Source organism: Mustela nivalis (genome assembly GCF_964662115.1).
Source record: "Mustela nivalis genome assembly, chromosome: 2".
Classification (NCBI taxonomy): Eukaryota; Metazoa; Chordata; class Mammalia; order Carnivora; family Mustelidae; genus Mustela; species Mustela nivalis.
The window spans coordinates 117,988,962-118,006,130 of NC_139021.1; the positions used below are offsets into that span (position 1 = coordinate 117,988,962).

General features: G+C 37.7%; 1 protein-coding gene across 1 annotated transcript in view; it reads right to left on the reverse strand.

Moving 5' to 3' along the window:
• The window catches only part of PCDH15 (protocadherin related 15), a 1,700,294-nt gene that overhangs the window by 854,346 nt on the left and 828,779 nt on the right, over positions 1-17,169 (reverse strand). The window lies entirely within an intron of this gene.

A 17,169-nucleotide genomic window follows, 5' to 3' on the forward strand; every position in this document is an offset into this window, starting at 1 on the left:
ATGTCTTCTTTCCCATGATCCTTTAATCTTGCAAAGTTAAATTTTTTTAATTTTATTTTTTTTCTTACTCCATTTTTTAATGTTCCCTCTTTCCTCTTTTAATGCTTTTTAACTAGTTCATCTTATCAATACCTCTTTAAAAATCTTTTTAAATTTTCATTTTTATGATCATATTTTATTGCTTCATTGAATTTAACCTAGTTTTTTGTATACATATACTTTTTTTTCTTTAAATCTTGTAATACAATTACTTTTTTAAGATTTTATTTTATTTTTTATTTTTTTATTTTTTATTTTTTATTAAATTGATTTCTTTATTTTCAGAAACACAGTATTCATTATTTTTTCACCACACTCAGTGCTCCATGCAATCCGTGCCCTCTATAATACCCACCACCTGGTACCCCAACCTCCCACTCCCGCCCTGCCACTTCAAACCCCTCAGATTGTTTTTCAGAGTCCATAGTCTCTCATGATTCACCTCCCCTTCCAATTTACCCCAACTCCCTACAATTACTTCTAATAGACCAAAATATACCCTAAATCTAGCTCCAGCATGACTGATCACATTCTCTACACCTTGTTTTTTCTTTTTTCAATCAATTTATCAATTTCTTTTTTAGAATCTTTTTAAATTTTCATCTTTACAGTAACATTCCATCTGTTCATTGTGCTACCCTTATTTTGTATATATACATAGGTTTTTCTTTCTTAAAAATTTTGGGAGTTAGTTTCTTCTAAGAGACCAAAATACACCCAAAATCAAATGGGTGGTTCTGTTCTATCCACCAGACATTCATATATATATATATATATATATATATATATATATATATATATATATATATATATTTCTCTGGGTATATATTTCTCAGATATTTCTCTGGGTTCTTTGCCACCCTTTTAGTATTTTACTCTCTCATTCATATATTCTTATCTGGGTAAAATGAATGGCTCAAACAGAAAATTAAAGAAGAATTGAAAAAATTCATGGAAACAAGTGAAAATGAAAACAAAAGTATTCAAAATCTTTGGTACATAGCAAAGGCAGTCCTGAGAGGAAAGTAGATAGTGATATAAGCCTTTATCAAGAAACAAGAAAGGTCTCAAATACATAACCTAACCCTACACCTAAAGGAGCTGGAGAAAGAGCAGAAAAGAAAGCCTAAACCCAGCAGGAGAAGACAAATCATAAAGATCAGAGCAGAAATCAATGATATAGAAACCAAAGAACAGTAGAACAAATCAATGAAAGTAGGAGCTGGTTTTTGAAAGAATTAATAAAGTTGATAAACCCCAAGCCAGATTTACCCAAAAGAAAAGAGAAAGGACCCAAATAAATAAAATCATGAATGAAAGAGGAGAGAACACAACCAACATCAAAAAAATGCAAACAATTATAAGAACATATTATGAGCAACTATACACCAGCAAATTTGACAATCTGGAAGAAAAGGATGCATTCATAGAGACATAAACTACCAAAACTGAACCAGGAAGAAAAAGAAAACCTGAACAGACCCATAAGCAGTAAGGAGATTCAAGCAGTCATCAAAAACCTCCCAAAAAACAAGAGCCCAGGGCCAGACAGCTTCCCAGGGAATTCTACCAAACATTTAAAGAACAATTAATACCTATTCTTCTGAAACTGTTCCAAAAAATAGAAATGGAAAAAAAAAAAAAAAACTTCTAAACTCGTTTTATGAGGCCAGCATTACCTTGATATCAAAATCAAAGACCCCATCAAAAAGGAGAATTACAGATCAATATTCTTGATGAACATGGATCAAAAATCCTCACCAAAATACTAGCTAACAGAATACAACAGTACATTAAAAGTATTATCCACCACGACCAAGTGGGATTTATTCCAGGACCGCAAGGCTGGTTCAACATCCACAAATCAATCAATGTGATACAATACTTTAATAAAGGAAAGAACAAGAACCATATGATACTCTCAATAAATGTTGAAAAATCATTTGAAAAAGTACAGCATCCTTTCTTGATCAAAACTCTTCACAGTGTAGGGATAGAGGGTACAAACCTCAATACCACCAAAGCCTTCTATGAAAAACCCACAGCGAATATCATTCTCAATGGGGGAAAATGGAGAGCTTTTACCCAAAGTCCAGGAACACGTCAGGGATGTCCACTATCACCACTGCTATTCATCACAGTACTAGAAGTCTTAGCCTCAGCAATCAGACAAGGAAAAGAAATAAAAGGCATCTGAATTGGCAAAGAAGTCAAACTCCCACTCTTTGCAGATGATATGATAGTTTATGTGGAAAAGGCAAAAGACTCTACTCCAAAACTGCTTAAACTGATACAGGAATTCATAAAGTGTCATGATATAAAATCAAAGCACAGAAATAAGTTGCATTTCTATACACCAACAGCAACACAGAAGAGAGAGAAATTAAGGAGTTGAGCCCATTCACACTTACACCCCAAACCATAAGATACCTGGAATAAACCTAACCAAAGAGGCAAGGAATCTGTACTCAGAAAACTATAATGTACTCATGAAAGTAATTGAGGAAGACAGAAGGAAATGGGAAAACGTTCCATGCTCATGGATTGGTAGAACAAATATTGTAAAAATGTCTATGCTACCTAAAGCAATCTACACATTTAATGCAATCCCTATCAAAATACCAAAATATCAAAATCTTTTTTTTTTCGAACAAATGGAACAAATAATCCTAGAATTTATATGGAACCAAAAGAGACCCCAAATAGCCAGAGGAATGTTGAAAAAGAAAGCCAATGTTGGCGGCATCACAATTCCAGATCAAACTCTATTACAAAGCTGTAATCATCAAGACAGTATGGTACTGGTGCAAAAACAGAAATAGAGATCAATGGAACAGAATAGAGAACCCAGAAATAGACCCTCAACTCTATGGTCAACTAATCTTTGACAAAGCAGGAAAGAATGTCTAATGGAAAAAAGACAGTGTCTTCAACAAATGGTGTTGGGAAAATTAGACACCCACATGCAGAAAAATGAAACTGGACCATTTCCTTACATGACACACAAAAATAGACTCCAAATGCATGACCTCAATGTGAGACAGGAATCCATCAAAAGCCTTGAGAAGAACATAGGCAGCAACCTCTCTGACCTCAGCAGGAGCAACTTCTTCCTAGAAACATCGCCAAAGGCAAGGGAACCAAGGGCAAAAATTAACTACTGGGTCTTCATCAAGATCAAGGTTTTGGGGGCACCTGAGTGGCTTAGTGGGTTAAAGCCTTTGCCTTTGCCTCAGGTCATGATCTCAATGTCCTGGGATTGAGCCCCACACTGGGCTCTCTGCTCAATAGGGAGCCTACTTACCCCCCCCTCTCTCTCTGCTTGCCTCTCTGCCTACTTGTGATCTCTATCTGTTAAATAAATAAATAAAAATCTTAAAAATACAAAGATCAAGGTTTTGCACAACAAAGGAAACAGTAAAAAAAAAAAAAAACAACGGATAACTGACAGATGGGCGAAGATATTTGCAAACGACATATCAGATAAAGGGCTAGTATCCAAAATCTATAAAGAACTTATCAAACTTAACACCCAAAGAACAAATAATCCAATCAAGAAATGGGCAGAGGACATGAACAGACATTTCTGCAAAGAAGACATCCAGATGGCCAACAGACACATGAAAAAGTGCTCCACATCACTCAGCATCAGGGAAATACAAATCAAAACCATGGTGACATACAACATCACAGCAGTCAGGATGGCTAAAACTAACAAGTCAGGAAATAACAGACATTGGCAAGGATGCAGAGAAAGGGGAGCCCTCCTATACTGTTGGTGGGAATGCAAGCTACTGCAAACACTGTGGAAAACAGCATGGAGGCTCCTCAAAAAGTTGAAAAGAGAGCCACCCTATGATCCAGAAATTGCACTGGGTATTTACCCTAAAGATACAAATGTAGTGATCCAAAGGGGCACAGGTACCAATGTTTATAGCAGCAATGTCCACAATAACCAAACTACAGAAAGATGTCCATCAACAAATGAATGGATAAAGAAGATTTGATACACACACACACACACACACACACACACACACACACACACAGGAATACTATGTAGCCATCAAAAGAAATGAAATCTTGCCATTTGCAATGACATGGATGGAACTAGAGGGTATTATGCTAAATGAAATAAGTCAAACAGAGAAAGACAATTACCATATGTTCTCTCTGATATGAGGAATTTGAGAAGCAGGGTCAGGGGTTGTGGGAGGTAGGGAAGGGAAAAATGGAACAAGATGGGATCGGGAGAGAGATAAACCATAAGAGACTCTTAATCTCATAAAACAAAATGAAGTTTGCTGTGGAGTGGTGGGGTAGGGAGAGGGTGTCTGGGTTATGATCACTGGGGAGGGTATGTGCTATGGTGAGTGCTGTGAAATGTATAAGCCTGACGATTCACAAACCTGTACCCCTGGGGTAAATAACATACTACATGTTAATAAAAATTAAAAATAAAGTAGGTGTAGAGGAATAATTCTGAAATATACCTTTCTTTTTTGAAAATATGAGGAAAGGATGGAGAATTCTAAGGTGTAGTACTAAAAATCAAAATGAATTTTGTCTATTAATTTGGCCTAATTTACTCTTGATGAATAGATCTTTGTGTTGGAATTATATTTGTAACTAAATACTTATCTCTTCAGGGTGTTTCAAATATCTTTTTCTAGATATGTGTACTCCTATATTCATTGATGAATGAATAAGTATGGTAGTCAGGATATAGAAACAAGCAAAGTGTCCACTGATGGATGAATAGTCAAAGAAGATGCGGTGTACACACACACACACACAATGGAGTACTACCCAACCACAGAAATAGAAATCTTGCCATTTGTGGCAACATGGATAAACCTCAAGGGTATACACTAAGTAAAATAAGACAAATACTGCAGGATTCTACTTACATGTGGAATCTGAAAAACAAAACAAACAAAACAGAATCCTACTGTGAAGGCATTAGTGTAGGTCTTGACACCACTTAGATATTCCCAAATTAACCGAGGCACAACCAGAATACAGATAGTGCATTCAACTTTTATTTTAGAACTACTGTAGGGTTTTGTTTCAGGATTATACTTGGACTCTATTTTCTCATGCTATCAAAAAAAAAATATATAAAGTCTTATTTAATAAAAATGGAGACCAATTTGGTTAGATTCACCTTGTAAGTGCCACATTTTACTTTTTAGTGGTTTTGTTTGGTTCTGTTGCAGTTGAAGGCAGAGATAATGTATTCTTATAAGTTAAATTGGAATTTATGAGAAGAAAACATCACGCATGCCCATGTGAAATTCAAAACCTTACGTATCACCTTTCCTCTAGTAGAATTCATAAATACTTTGTGTCAGGGCATACTGGAAATATTCTAGCATTGCTTTTGCTATTTTTGTTTAATAAATTGAACATTGCATACAACTTGCTACTAGACGCCATTAACTATGCCTTAAAAATATGAATTCAGATCCAAGCAAAAAAATACAACATAGAGAGAAATGGAAAATACCAATTCACTTATGTTATATAATACCAAAGTATGGAATTTTTAATTCAAAGAATCCTAATTTTAATAGAATCTAAGTGGCTGTCTAGTGGAACTCAAACCTCAGAAATCATTTTATACAAGAGCCAGAATCTCACATGATCAAATGAAAGAAACATTTTATGTGTCTAGAAGGTATGTTTATAGAATTCTGATAATATGTTTAAAGATGTGGCAAATGCGTTTTTGAAACAAACTAGGGTAGATTTGATTTTTTGATGTGATGTATAAAGTATATTTCCTTAACAGGAGAAATGGGATGACTCTCTCCTCCCACATGCAGAAATGCGAGTCTTGGGGAACTACTGGAAAATAAGGCCAATGAGAATAGATAGACATGGCAGTCTAGGTCTGAAAATTTGATTAAAGATGTGTCAATTCTTTGTAATTGCTATGAAAAGCCAGGAGTACTCTATTAAAATTCCTGTGTACCAAGATTGGTTTTTGTACCACTGGAGGGAAACTACCAAACTATTCATCATCTCAAAACTCTACGGGGAAGAGACAGAGTGCTCTTAGCTATCAGACAGTATGCAAGTTCACAAATATATAGAAAGTTAGGATTTTGGCATCAACTCTCATTCTTGACCTTTATATCAATCTGGTACATCCACTTGGATAAACTTCTGAAGCTCAAAAGAAAATGCACAGAACACAGAGGGCAATCCTTGTTTCTTTTTCACATGGTCCCACACAATTAATTTCCCTAAACAATTCTTATCCTTGACTCCAACTCCAGTTTATGACATTATCATTTTAAACCTGGTCTTTTAGGGATGCTTGGGTGGCTCAGATGGTTAAGCGTCTGCCTTCAGGTCATGATCCCAGGGTCCTGGGATTGAGTCCCGCATTGGGCTCCCTGCTCAGCGGAGAGTCTGCTTCTTCTTCTCCTTCTGCCTCTCCCCCTGCTTGTGCTCTCTCTCTCTTTCTCAAATGAATAAATAAAATATCTAATAAAAAAATAAACTTGGTCTTTTATTTGGGTCCTTCAGATTTGATGTTGGATCTGGACAAGACGTGTGTTTAGATCTCAACCTTGACATTTAACAGCTATGCAATCTGAGGCAAGTTGTTCATCTTCTTTGTGTCTCTGTTTTCCCATTGGAAAAGTAATCCAAATAGCTTCAACAATAATAATGCCTGTTAGTATTTACTAAGCTAATGACCATTTATGTATTTTAATTCATAAATCACCTCCAACTTAGAATGCAGAAAGCTGAGAAGATTCAAATCCAGTTATCAAGGGCAAAACAAAAATCAAATATTCAAATCCATTTGTTTGGGGGGGTGGTAATGCATCCTTATTAACAGGGTTGCTGGGAATAACAGAATTATTGCTGGAATAATGGACATGACTTAAAAATCACATGGCCTTAAAAAAAAAAAACTCAGTAACAATAAGTACCTGGTACATTTTATATCTCAGCTCCACATTAACTCGTGTCATTAATTATGCAATCACACGACAGCAGCACTATTATATCTCTATGATTGGAGTTTACACTGTATGTCTGGCTTCTTTGCCCACCCCCCGCCACCCCCGATCAAGTTTCATACCTGGTGTTTCCTTCCTCAGTCTGGCCACCTTCTTGGTTGCCTATGGGGGCTCTGCACCAGCCTTGTGAAAGGGTATTAGGAACACTTTCTCATTTAATAGGAAAATTGGAAAACTTTTTTGGCCTTCATGAGAACTCTACATCACAGATTTAAAAAAAAAAAAAAAGTACATAGAAATCAGGTACCCACACCTATTACTGAGATTTCTGACATCTTAGTTAAACTTCAAACTGAAGTTAATCCCATAATCACACAGGGAAATAATCCATAATGCCCTGTCTCACAGTAATTAGGATGACATCACCTTGCTATTTTTAAAGGAGATTGCACAAAGTACATAAGCTTCTATGGGATCTGCAGCAGGGTACCTGAAAGTACAAAAAAAGAGACCCCACTTTACCTCTAAAATGAAAGAATTCTTCTACAATTGGCGTGTACCACATTCTCTTACCAGTGTTTAAAATGTCATGTATGCCTTTCTGTTAAATATGTATGCAAATTGATCTTTATATAATGTTGATTCACTGTGTTATTTTGGTTAAAATATAAAATGTTCGTTAAGGTTTAAAAGCATATGCCTGTAATTAATTATTGTGCTTTATTACCTGAAGCAGTCAACTTTGTGAACTAGGAACACTACTTAGCTGTTATCTGATCTGTGATACAAGACAAAATTATAAATTCCTTTACATCTCCTTGTTCTCCCAACTTACCCTGTATGTTATCATTTTTATACATGGTTGTAATTAAAGTTAAAAATTATGACACAGTATGATATCCCCTTGTAAGTTTTTTATTTTAATGGGAACTACAAAGAATAGATCCCCTGTGTGTGTTGTGTGAGTTTGAAGGATTAATGAAGAGTGCTTTAATTAAGCAGTCTTGGGGAAAATGTTTTAAAATAGCAAATCAACTGAACCAAGTAAACTAGGTTAAAAAATTAAGAAAGCTATTATATAAGCAGTTTATGTGCTCTTCGGCAAATTGCCTTTTATATCTGACCTATGATTTTTTTTAAAGATTTTATTTATTTATTCTACAGAGAGAGACACAGCTAGAGAAGGAACACAAGCAGGGGGAGTGGGAGAGGGAGAAGCAGGCTTCCTGCCAAGCAGAGAGCCCGATGCAGGGCTCAATCCCAGGACCCTGGGATCATGACCTGAGCTGAAGGCAGACGCTTAACAACTGAGCCACCCAGGCACCCCTGACCTATGATTTTTAACTGTGGCTGAAACATGGCATGGAACCACATAAAGCCTCATTCATCCATCTGTTCATTTATTGAATAATTATCAAGTATATAAAACAAGCTTATATTCCAGTTAGAAGAAAAAGAATAATAGTAAATCTCTTTTTCTTTTATTAAAATTATTATCAAACATTTATAAAATTTTATTTTCTTAAAATATACTCTATAACCAGCTGAAAGTAGTTTAAGCATTTTTTTCAGGGATTTTAAGTGCTATTGTAGCACTTAACACACTATAAAAAAGTTATTTATTTTAGGTCTCTCTAGACTTAGGAATTCTTCAAGGGCAGGAAACAGTAATGTTTTATTAAAATTTCTGGGTCAATAATATGTATTAAATGGAAATAAATCAGTTAATTTTAAGGCTACAAATATATTTAAAAATCTATCTATTCTTTTGTTTTGTTCTTGATATAAACTTCCTATTCAACATACAATCATATTTACTAACTTTGGCAACTATAAATGCTAGGTTTTAGCATTGTAGATTTAAAGGATTGTTTCTTAAACATGACACATGGTAATGGCTTTGTTTCTCTAATCTGTAGATACAGTTTCATGGTTTTTTAAAAAATATGTAGTTAATTGGCTCAAAATTCATTAAAATGCTCAAACATTTTAAAATATTGAATGAGAATGGACAAAGTTGAAAATAATGTTACAGATATTGAAAAGGACTGGGGAAAACCTTAATTCTACTAATGAAACAAAAAATAATTCAAAGTATAGAACAAATATGCACCTATTTATTTACATCAGTACATATTGACAGAAAAACCAGATGACTAAGTAAATTAATAAATGGGGAGAAGAGACAATATTCCCATTAAGAATTCCTAATAATTATGCAGATACTCCATGTGTAACTTCCCAATTCTTTTAGATTTTATTTATTTATCTCCCTACCTATCTATCTATCTATCTACCTGGGGGTAAGAAGGGGAGGGACAGAGGCAGAAGGAAAGAGTCTCATGCAGACTCTGCACTGGCTGCAAAGCTGGATGTGGAGCTGGATCTCAGCACCCAAGATCATGACCTGAGCCAAAATCGAGTCTGCTGTTCAACCAACTGACCCCCAACATGCCCCTCCACCCCTTAATTCGCAACTGTGTACTGTATGCAGCGACTTCCTTCTGAAGGCTATAGTCTGTGCAGGGATAAAAGTGGTGACTCCACAGTGGAAAAATCTGACAAACATTGCTTCTGCAGGTGATCCAGACAGGTCAGTATGAACAGCCATTAATTAGGTTGGTAGTACGTAGACTTTATACCCTGTGATTCTACATCTCAGTGTGGTTATGTGCCAATATCAGATGTGTGTGACATGGCACATGGAAAAAGTAGAGTGCATCATCTAGAGAGCCTGGCCATCTACCTCTGTTATTCTTTCAATTTATCTATAAAAGGATTATATAAAAAAGATCTATAAAAAGATTATAATCTATACGAGAAACACCACTGAAACTAAGTAACACAAAAAAAAACTGAGGAAGGGAGCTAAAGGCTGATCATATTCTCTGTGTTTTTATTCTGAGGACCCTGGAGACACTGAGCAGCTAAAAAGAGTTAATCGGGGACCAAAGGACCACTTCTAACACCAATATGGATGTAGTGAAGTACACCCTCCATCCAATATAATCCAAATCTGAATCTTACATTAGCTTCTCATTTTTCTTCAGTTTCCAGCTTTGACAGAGAGAAAGTGTTCCTTTCCTGGATATCCCTCAATGCTTCACCATCACCATTAGCACCAAATCCAAGTTCCTTGCAGGTCATATCCAACCTTCCCTGACTTCACCCTTCTCTCCAATCCAGACCCAGGTCATCTCACTCAGAACCTCCTGTACAGTTAGTACAATTCTGAGCTGCTCTAAGGGTCCTGCACTAACTATCCTGCTAAATACCTGTATAATTTTGAAAATATCTTTTCTTCCTCTAGAATTTAGTTATGTCAAGAGCACTGAATACCCTCATTTAGCCTCTCATAGAATACATATATCATTGTCCTCAACATTGCAAACACTGGCTAACTTCCCTCTCCACATTCAATGAAAGGGTTGTCTCCTATTGATCTTTACATCTAAACTAATGCTAGCAGGTGATGGTGATGGAGATGATAGTGATAAGGATGATGATAGTGATGGAGTAGTAGTGGTGATGGGGTAATGCTGGTGTTGATGTTGATATGGTGGTGATGGTGATGGTGGTGATGGTGATGGTGGTGGTGGTGGTAGTGGTGGTGGTGGTAATGGTTATAGTGATGGTGTTGATAGGGTAATGGTGGTGGTGGTGATGATGGTGATGATGGTGTGGTGGTAGTGGTGGAGGTGGTGATGGTGTTGATGGGGTGATGGTGAAGGTGGTAGTGGTGGTGATGGTGATGGAGTGGTGGTGGGTGGTGTTTGTGATAGTGGTGATGGAGTGGTGGTGGTGGTGTTTGTGGTGGTGGTGATGGAGTGGTGGTGGTGGTGATGGTGTTGACGGGGTGATGGTTGTGATGGCTGTGATGGTGGTGATGGTGGTGGTGATGATAGTGGTGGAGGTGGTGATGGTGATAGTGTTGATGGGGTTATGGTGAAGGTGGTAGTGGTGGTGGTGGTGGTAGTGTGACAGGAATGGTGGTAGTGGTGGTGATGGTGATAGGGTGGTGGTGTAGGTGATAGTGGTGATGGTGGTGGTGGTAGTGGTGATGGCGGTGGTGGTGATGTTGGTGCGGGTGGTGGTGAAAATTAAGAATTATTTCTGTTACAGGTGCTCATTGTTGTGTCATGTATCAAGTTTTGAAGTAAAACCAGGTTGTATGACCCTACATTTATTTTACAAGTCTGTCAAACACATATGTATGCCCAATAAATATTTTAATAGTTGAACTAAGGGAGGTCATTCTACAAAATCTTATTTAAGTCCAAATAAAATATCAGGGAAGTTTAGAAGGCTCAAAGACAAAATTATAATGAATAGGATACGCTTGTTCATCAGAATGGATAAATACCCTATATAAACATGGAGATGTCAATTCTCTATCATGCTGTGACACTTCATAATAGTATTTTCTAAATCTTCTTGTCTTTCAAATACTCACATTATTCAGCCTCTCCGGAATTACACCAAATAAGAATCAACAAATCCCACATAAGTCAAATGAACACCTTTTCTGTTTTTCCCTCTTGCCTTATTCTGAAAAAATGTGCTTTCATTAACCTTTCCTTTCCTATGGCCCAAAAGCCAAATGCGACATTCTCTAGTCTGTATTTTAAATTCCATTTTAATGGTAGAATGTGAGTAGTTGAAAGCAAAAAATGTGTCCTTAAATCAGCAAAACATTTTTTTCCCCTTAATGCACCAAAGATGAAAATACCACTGATTCAGTATTTCTCAGGGATGGTATCCCTCAGCTTAATTCTGTGAGAGAACCATACTACTGTCTTACAGAGAGAAAACTACACACTAGAGTGATCATCCCCGACTATCTCTTATCATTATTTGATATGGACTTATTAAAAATCTCTTTCAACAACTTGAACATATTTTAGTTTTCTGAAACAAACTAATAGCCATATCATAGTTGCCTTGTTTGCATGTAAGATATGTGTTTCATGTAATTTTTTCCTGGTTAAATGACTCTTAAACATATGTGCACACAATGTTCCAGCCAAGTTGTACATATGAACAGTACAGACTGTAATCTTCAATAGTTGCATCTCTTCACATCTGTATTGTGACATTATAAGGTTTAGGATGATAAATCCAACATGTGTTCAGCTATCTGTTCTAAAGATTAGTGCCTGCAGGTCAGAGGCAACGTAAATATACTTTGAAAGATAGTAACTTGGACTTCTGCTAAAGGTGGATTAAATATTTGCATAAGCCTATCTTCTGAGAATTATTTAAAAAGCTAGAAATATTTAAAAATCGGCTTGAAGGTATCATAGAGTCAACAAAATAGTGAAGAATTACCAGACTACGATGTGGGGATGAGGAGATATGAAAGAAACCTAGGGAAATGAGCTGAGTGTTTGGGGATGTTTCAATCCTGAGGGCATTTCCTAACCCCACAGGGACCACTGAGAGGTTGAGAGGGTGAAGTGAAAAATTTACCATTCCTGCAGATCCAGAGAGGAAAACCAATTACAGCCCATAACCTGATAAATAAGAACTGATGAACTCTTTACTTTCTGCCAGAAATCGGAAAGTTCACTTCCATAGAGTAGAGTCAACTGGAAGTACAAAGCCCTGCATATGATTCTCAGCTCAGCCATTAATTCTGTCAGTTGCAGAAATTGAATTGCTGTGACCCTGGATTGTGAGTGTCCTCATTTTACCAGCAGAAGCAAACACTGTTCCTCTCTGCAGGTAAATCTTGCCATTTTAAGCTTCAAATTATTGCTACAATAGTTTCACAACTATGATATCACACAGGCATACAGAAATCAGGTGCATGAGGAACACACACAACATGACAAAAATAAACAGAGATGGTTGGTCAGAAATAGACCAAAAGCTATAAATACTGGTCCTAGAAACACATTGCCATACACTTCCCCTGAGATAACCTCCGTGTCAGAGTCGTCTTTATGAGGAACCCAAGTAGCAGCTATTGGAGGCACAGATGGCCTGAGAAAACCGACATGAAGTTGAGATTGTGGAGTTGCATGGGCTGCTGTCTGGCAGGTGATGGGGACCCCATCACTGGATATGGTCGGGTCTAGACAGCATGGAATGAGATAGCTTGTGATTGTCAAGTTCTCACTGATGGGAAGGAAGTGTGACATGGGGTTCTGGTGGAAGGATATGCTTAAAGACATGCTCTATATCAAATGTTTGGAAATTATGTGCATTTAGTCACTGTAAGAAAACTGACATGGGATGGTTCCTACTGGGGCAACTGGTGCTTTGAGGAACACAATGACAGGCTGAGAATGATTGATTATCCACTGAAGACTAGAGCCTTCTGGGTATTTACCCTAAAGGTACAGATGTAGTGAAAAAGAAGGGCCATCTGTACCCCAATGTTCATAGCATTGTTGTCCACAATAGTCAAACTGTGAAAAGAGCCAAGATGCCCTTCAACAGATGAATGAATAAAGAAGATGTGGTCCATAGATACAATGGAGTGTTACTCATCCATCATAAAGGATGAATACCCAACTTTTCCATCAACATGGATGGGACAGGAGGAGATTACACTGAGTGAAATAAGTCAAACAGAGAAATTCAATTATCATGTGGTTTCACTTATTTGTGGAACGTAGGGAATAACATGGAGGACATTAGGAGAAGGAAGGGAAAAACGAAGAGGGGAAAATCAGAGAGGGAGATAAGCCATGAGAAACTGTGGACTCTGAGAAACAAACTGAGGGTTTTAGAAGGGAAGGGGTTTTGGGGGATGGGTTGGCCTGGTGATGGGTAATAGGGAGAGCATGGACTGCATGGAGCACTGGGTGTTATATACAAACAGTGAATCATGGAACACTGCATCAAAAACTAATAACGTACTATGTAGTGAATAACATAACATAACAAAAAATAATAATAATTACACATGGGGGAGTCAAGATGGCGGAGAAGTAGCAGGCTGAGACTATTTCAGCTAGCCGGAGATCAGCTAGATAGCTTATCTAAAGACTGCAAACACCTGAAAATCCATTGGCAGATCAAAGAGAAGAAGAACAGCAATTCTGGAAACAGAAAAACAACCACTTTCTGAAAGGTAGGACCGGCGGAGAAGTGAATCCAAAGCGACGGGAAGATAGACCCCGGGGGGAAGGGCCGGCTCCCGGCAAGCAGCGGAGCAATGGAGCACAAAATCAGGACTTTTAAAAGTCTGTTCCACTGAGGGACATCGCTCCAGAGGCTAAACCGGGGCGAAGCCCACGCGGGGTCAGCGTGGCCTCAGGTCCCGCAGGGTCACAGAAGAATCGGGGGTGTCTGAGTGTAGCAGAGCTTGCGGGTATTGGAACGGGAAAGCCGGCTACAGAGACAGAGCTGACAGTAAGCTCACAGCTCAGTGTTACCTTGAGCCACTCGCAGGCTCGGTGAGCTCAGGGCGGGGCCGGAGGTCAGGCAGACGGGAGTAACTGGGCACTGTTCTCTGAGGGTGTACTGAGGAGTGGGGCCCTGGGCTCTCGGCTCCTCTGGGCCTGAGAACAAGAGGCCGCCATTTGTATTCCCGTCCTCCAGAACTCTACAGAGAGCGCTCAGGGAACAAAAGCTCCTGAAAGCAAACCCGAGCGGATTACTCACCCCAGCCCCTGATAAGGGCAGTGCAATTCCGCCTGGGGCAAAGACACTTGAGAATCACTACAACAGGCCCCTCCCCCAGAAGATCAACAAGAAATCCAGCGGAGACCAAGTTCACCTACCAAGGAGTGCGGATTCAATACCAAGGAGAGCAGCAGAATTCCACAGGAGGAGAAAGCAAAGCACGGAACACATGGCTTTTTCCCTGTGATTTTTTTTTAGTCTTGCAGTTAATTTAATTTTTTTTCTTTTTCATTTTTTGTTTTTTTTTCTCGCCTTCTGATAAATTTTTTTAACCTTTACCTTTTCCTTTTTTAACGTTTTTTAACTAGTTTATCCAATATATATTTTTTTCTTTTTTATATTTTTCTTATTTGTTTTCTTTTTATAAATTCTTTTCTTTTCTTTTTTTTCTTTTTTCTTTTTTTTTCTTTCTTCCTTTTTGAACCTCTTTTTATCCCCTTTCTCCCCCCTCACGATTTTGGATCTCTTCTAATTTGGTTAAAGCATATTTTCCTGGGTTGTTGCCAACCTTTTAGTATTTTACTTGCCCCTTCATATACTCTTATCTGGACAAAATGACAAGACGGAAAAATTCAACACAAAAAAAAGAACAAGAGGCAGTACCAAAGGCTAGGGACCTAATCAATACAGACATTGGTAATATGTCAGATCTAGAGTTCAGAATGACAATTCTCAAGGTTCTAGCCGGGCTCGAAAAAGGCATGGAAGATATTAGAGAAACCCTCTCGAGAGATATAAAAGCCCTTTCTGGAGAAATAAAAGAACTAAAATCTAACCAAGTTGAAATCAAAAAAGCTATTAATGAGGTGCAATAAAAAATGGAGGCTCTCACTGCTAGGATAAATGAGGCAGAAGAAAGAATTAGTGATATAGAAGACCAAATAACAGAGAATAAAGAAGCTGAGCAAAAGAGGGACAAACAGCTACTGGACCACGAGGGGAGAATTCGAGAGATAAGTGACACCATAAGACGAAACAACATTAGAATAATTGGGATTCCAGAAGAAGAAGAAAGAGAGAGGGGAACAGAAGGTATACTGGAGAGAATTATTGGGGAGAATTTCCCCAATATGGCAAAGGGAATGAGCATCAAAATTCAGGAGGTTCAGAGAACGCCCCTCAAAATCAATAAGAATAGGCCCACACCCCGTCACCTAATAGTAAAATTCACAAGTCTCAGTGATGAAGAGAAAATCCTGAAAGCAGCCCGGGAAAAGAAGTCTGTAACATACAATGGTAAAAATATTAGATTGGCAGTTGACTTATCCACAGAGACCTGGCAGGCCAGAAAGAGCTGGCATGATATTTTCAGAGCACTAAATGAGAAAAACATGCAGCCCAGAATACTATATCCAGCTAGGCTATCATTAAAAATAGAAGGAGAGATTAAAAGCTTCCAAGACAAACAAAAACTGAAAGAATTTGCAAACACCAAACCAGCTCTACAGGAAATATTGAAAGGGGTCCTCTAAGCAAAGAGAGAGCCTACAAGTGGTAGATCAGAAAGGAACAGAGAACATATACAGTAACAGTCACCTTACAGGCAATACAATGGCCCTAAATTCATATCTCTCAATAGTTACCCTGAATGTTAATGGGCTAAATGCCCCTGTCAAAAGACACAGGGTATCAGAATGGATAAAAAAAAAAAAAAAAACATCTATATGTTGCCTCCAAGAAACTCATTTTAAGCCCGAAGACACCTCCAGATTTAAAGTGTGGGGGTGGAAAAGAATTTATCATGCTAATGGACATCAAAAGAAAGCAGGAGTGGCAATCCTTATATCAGATCAATTAGATTTTAAGCCAAAGACTATAATAAGAGATGAGGAAGGACACTATATCATACTCAAAGGGTCTGTCCAACAAGAAGATCTAACAATTTTAAATATCTATGTCCCCAACGTGGGAGCAGCCAACTATATAAACCAATTAATAACAAAATCAAAGAAACACATCAACAATAATACAATAATAGTAGGGGACTTTAACACTCCCCTCACTGAAATGGACAGGTCATCCAAGCAAAAGATCAGCAAGGAAATAAAGGCCTTAAACGACACACTGGACCAGATGGACATCACAGATATATTCAGAACATTTCATTCCAAAGCAACAGAATACACATTCTTCCAAATAAATAAAATCATGAATGAAAGAGGAGAGATCACAACTAACACCAAAGAAATACAAACTATTATACGAACATACTATGAGCAACTCTATGCCAATAAATTTGACAATCTGGAAGAAATGGATGCATTCCTAGAAACATATAAACTACCACAACTGAACCAGGAGAAAATAGAAAGCCTGAACAGACCCATAACCAGTAAGGAGATTGAAACAGTCATTAAAAATCTCCAAACAAACAAAATTCCAGGGCCAGACGGCTTCCCAGGGGAATTCTACCAAACATTTAAAGAAGAACTAATTCCTATTCTCCTGAAACTGTTCCAAACAATAGAAATGGAAGGAAAACTTCCAAACTCATTTTATGAGGCCAGCATCACCT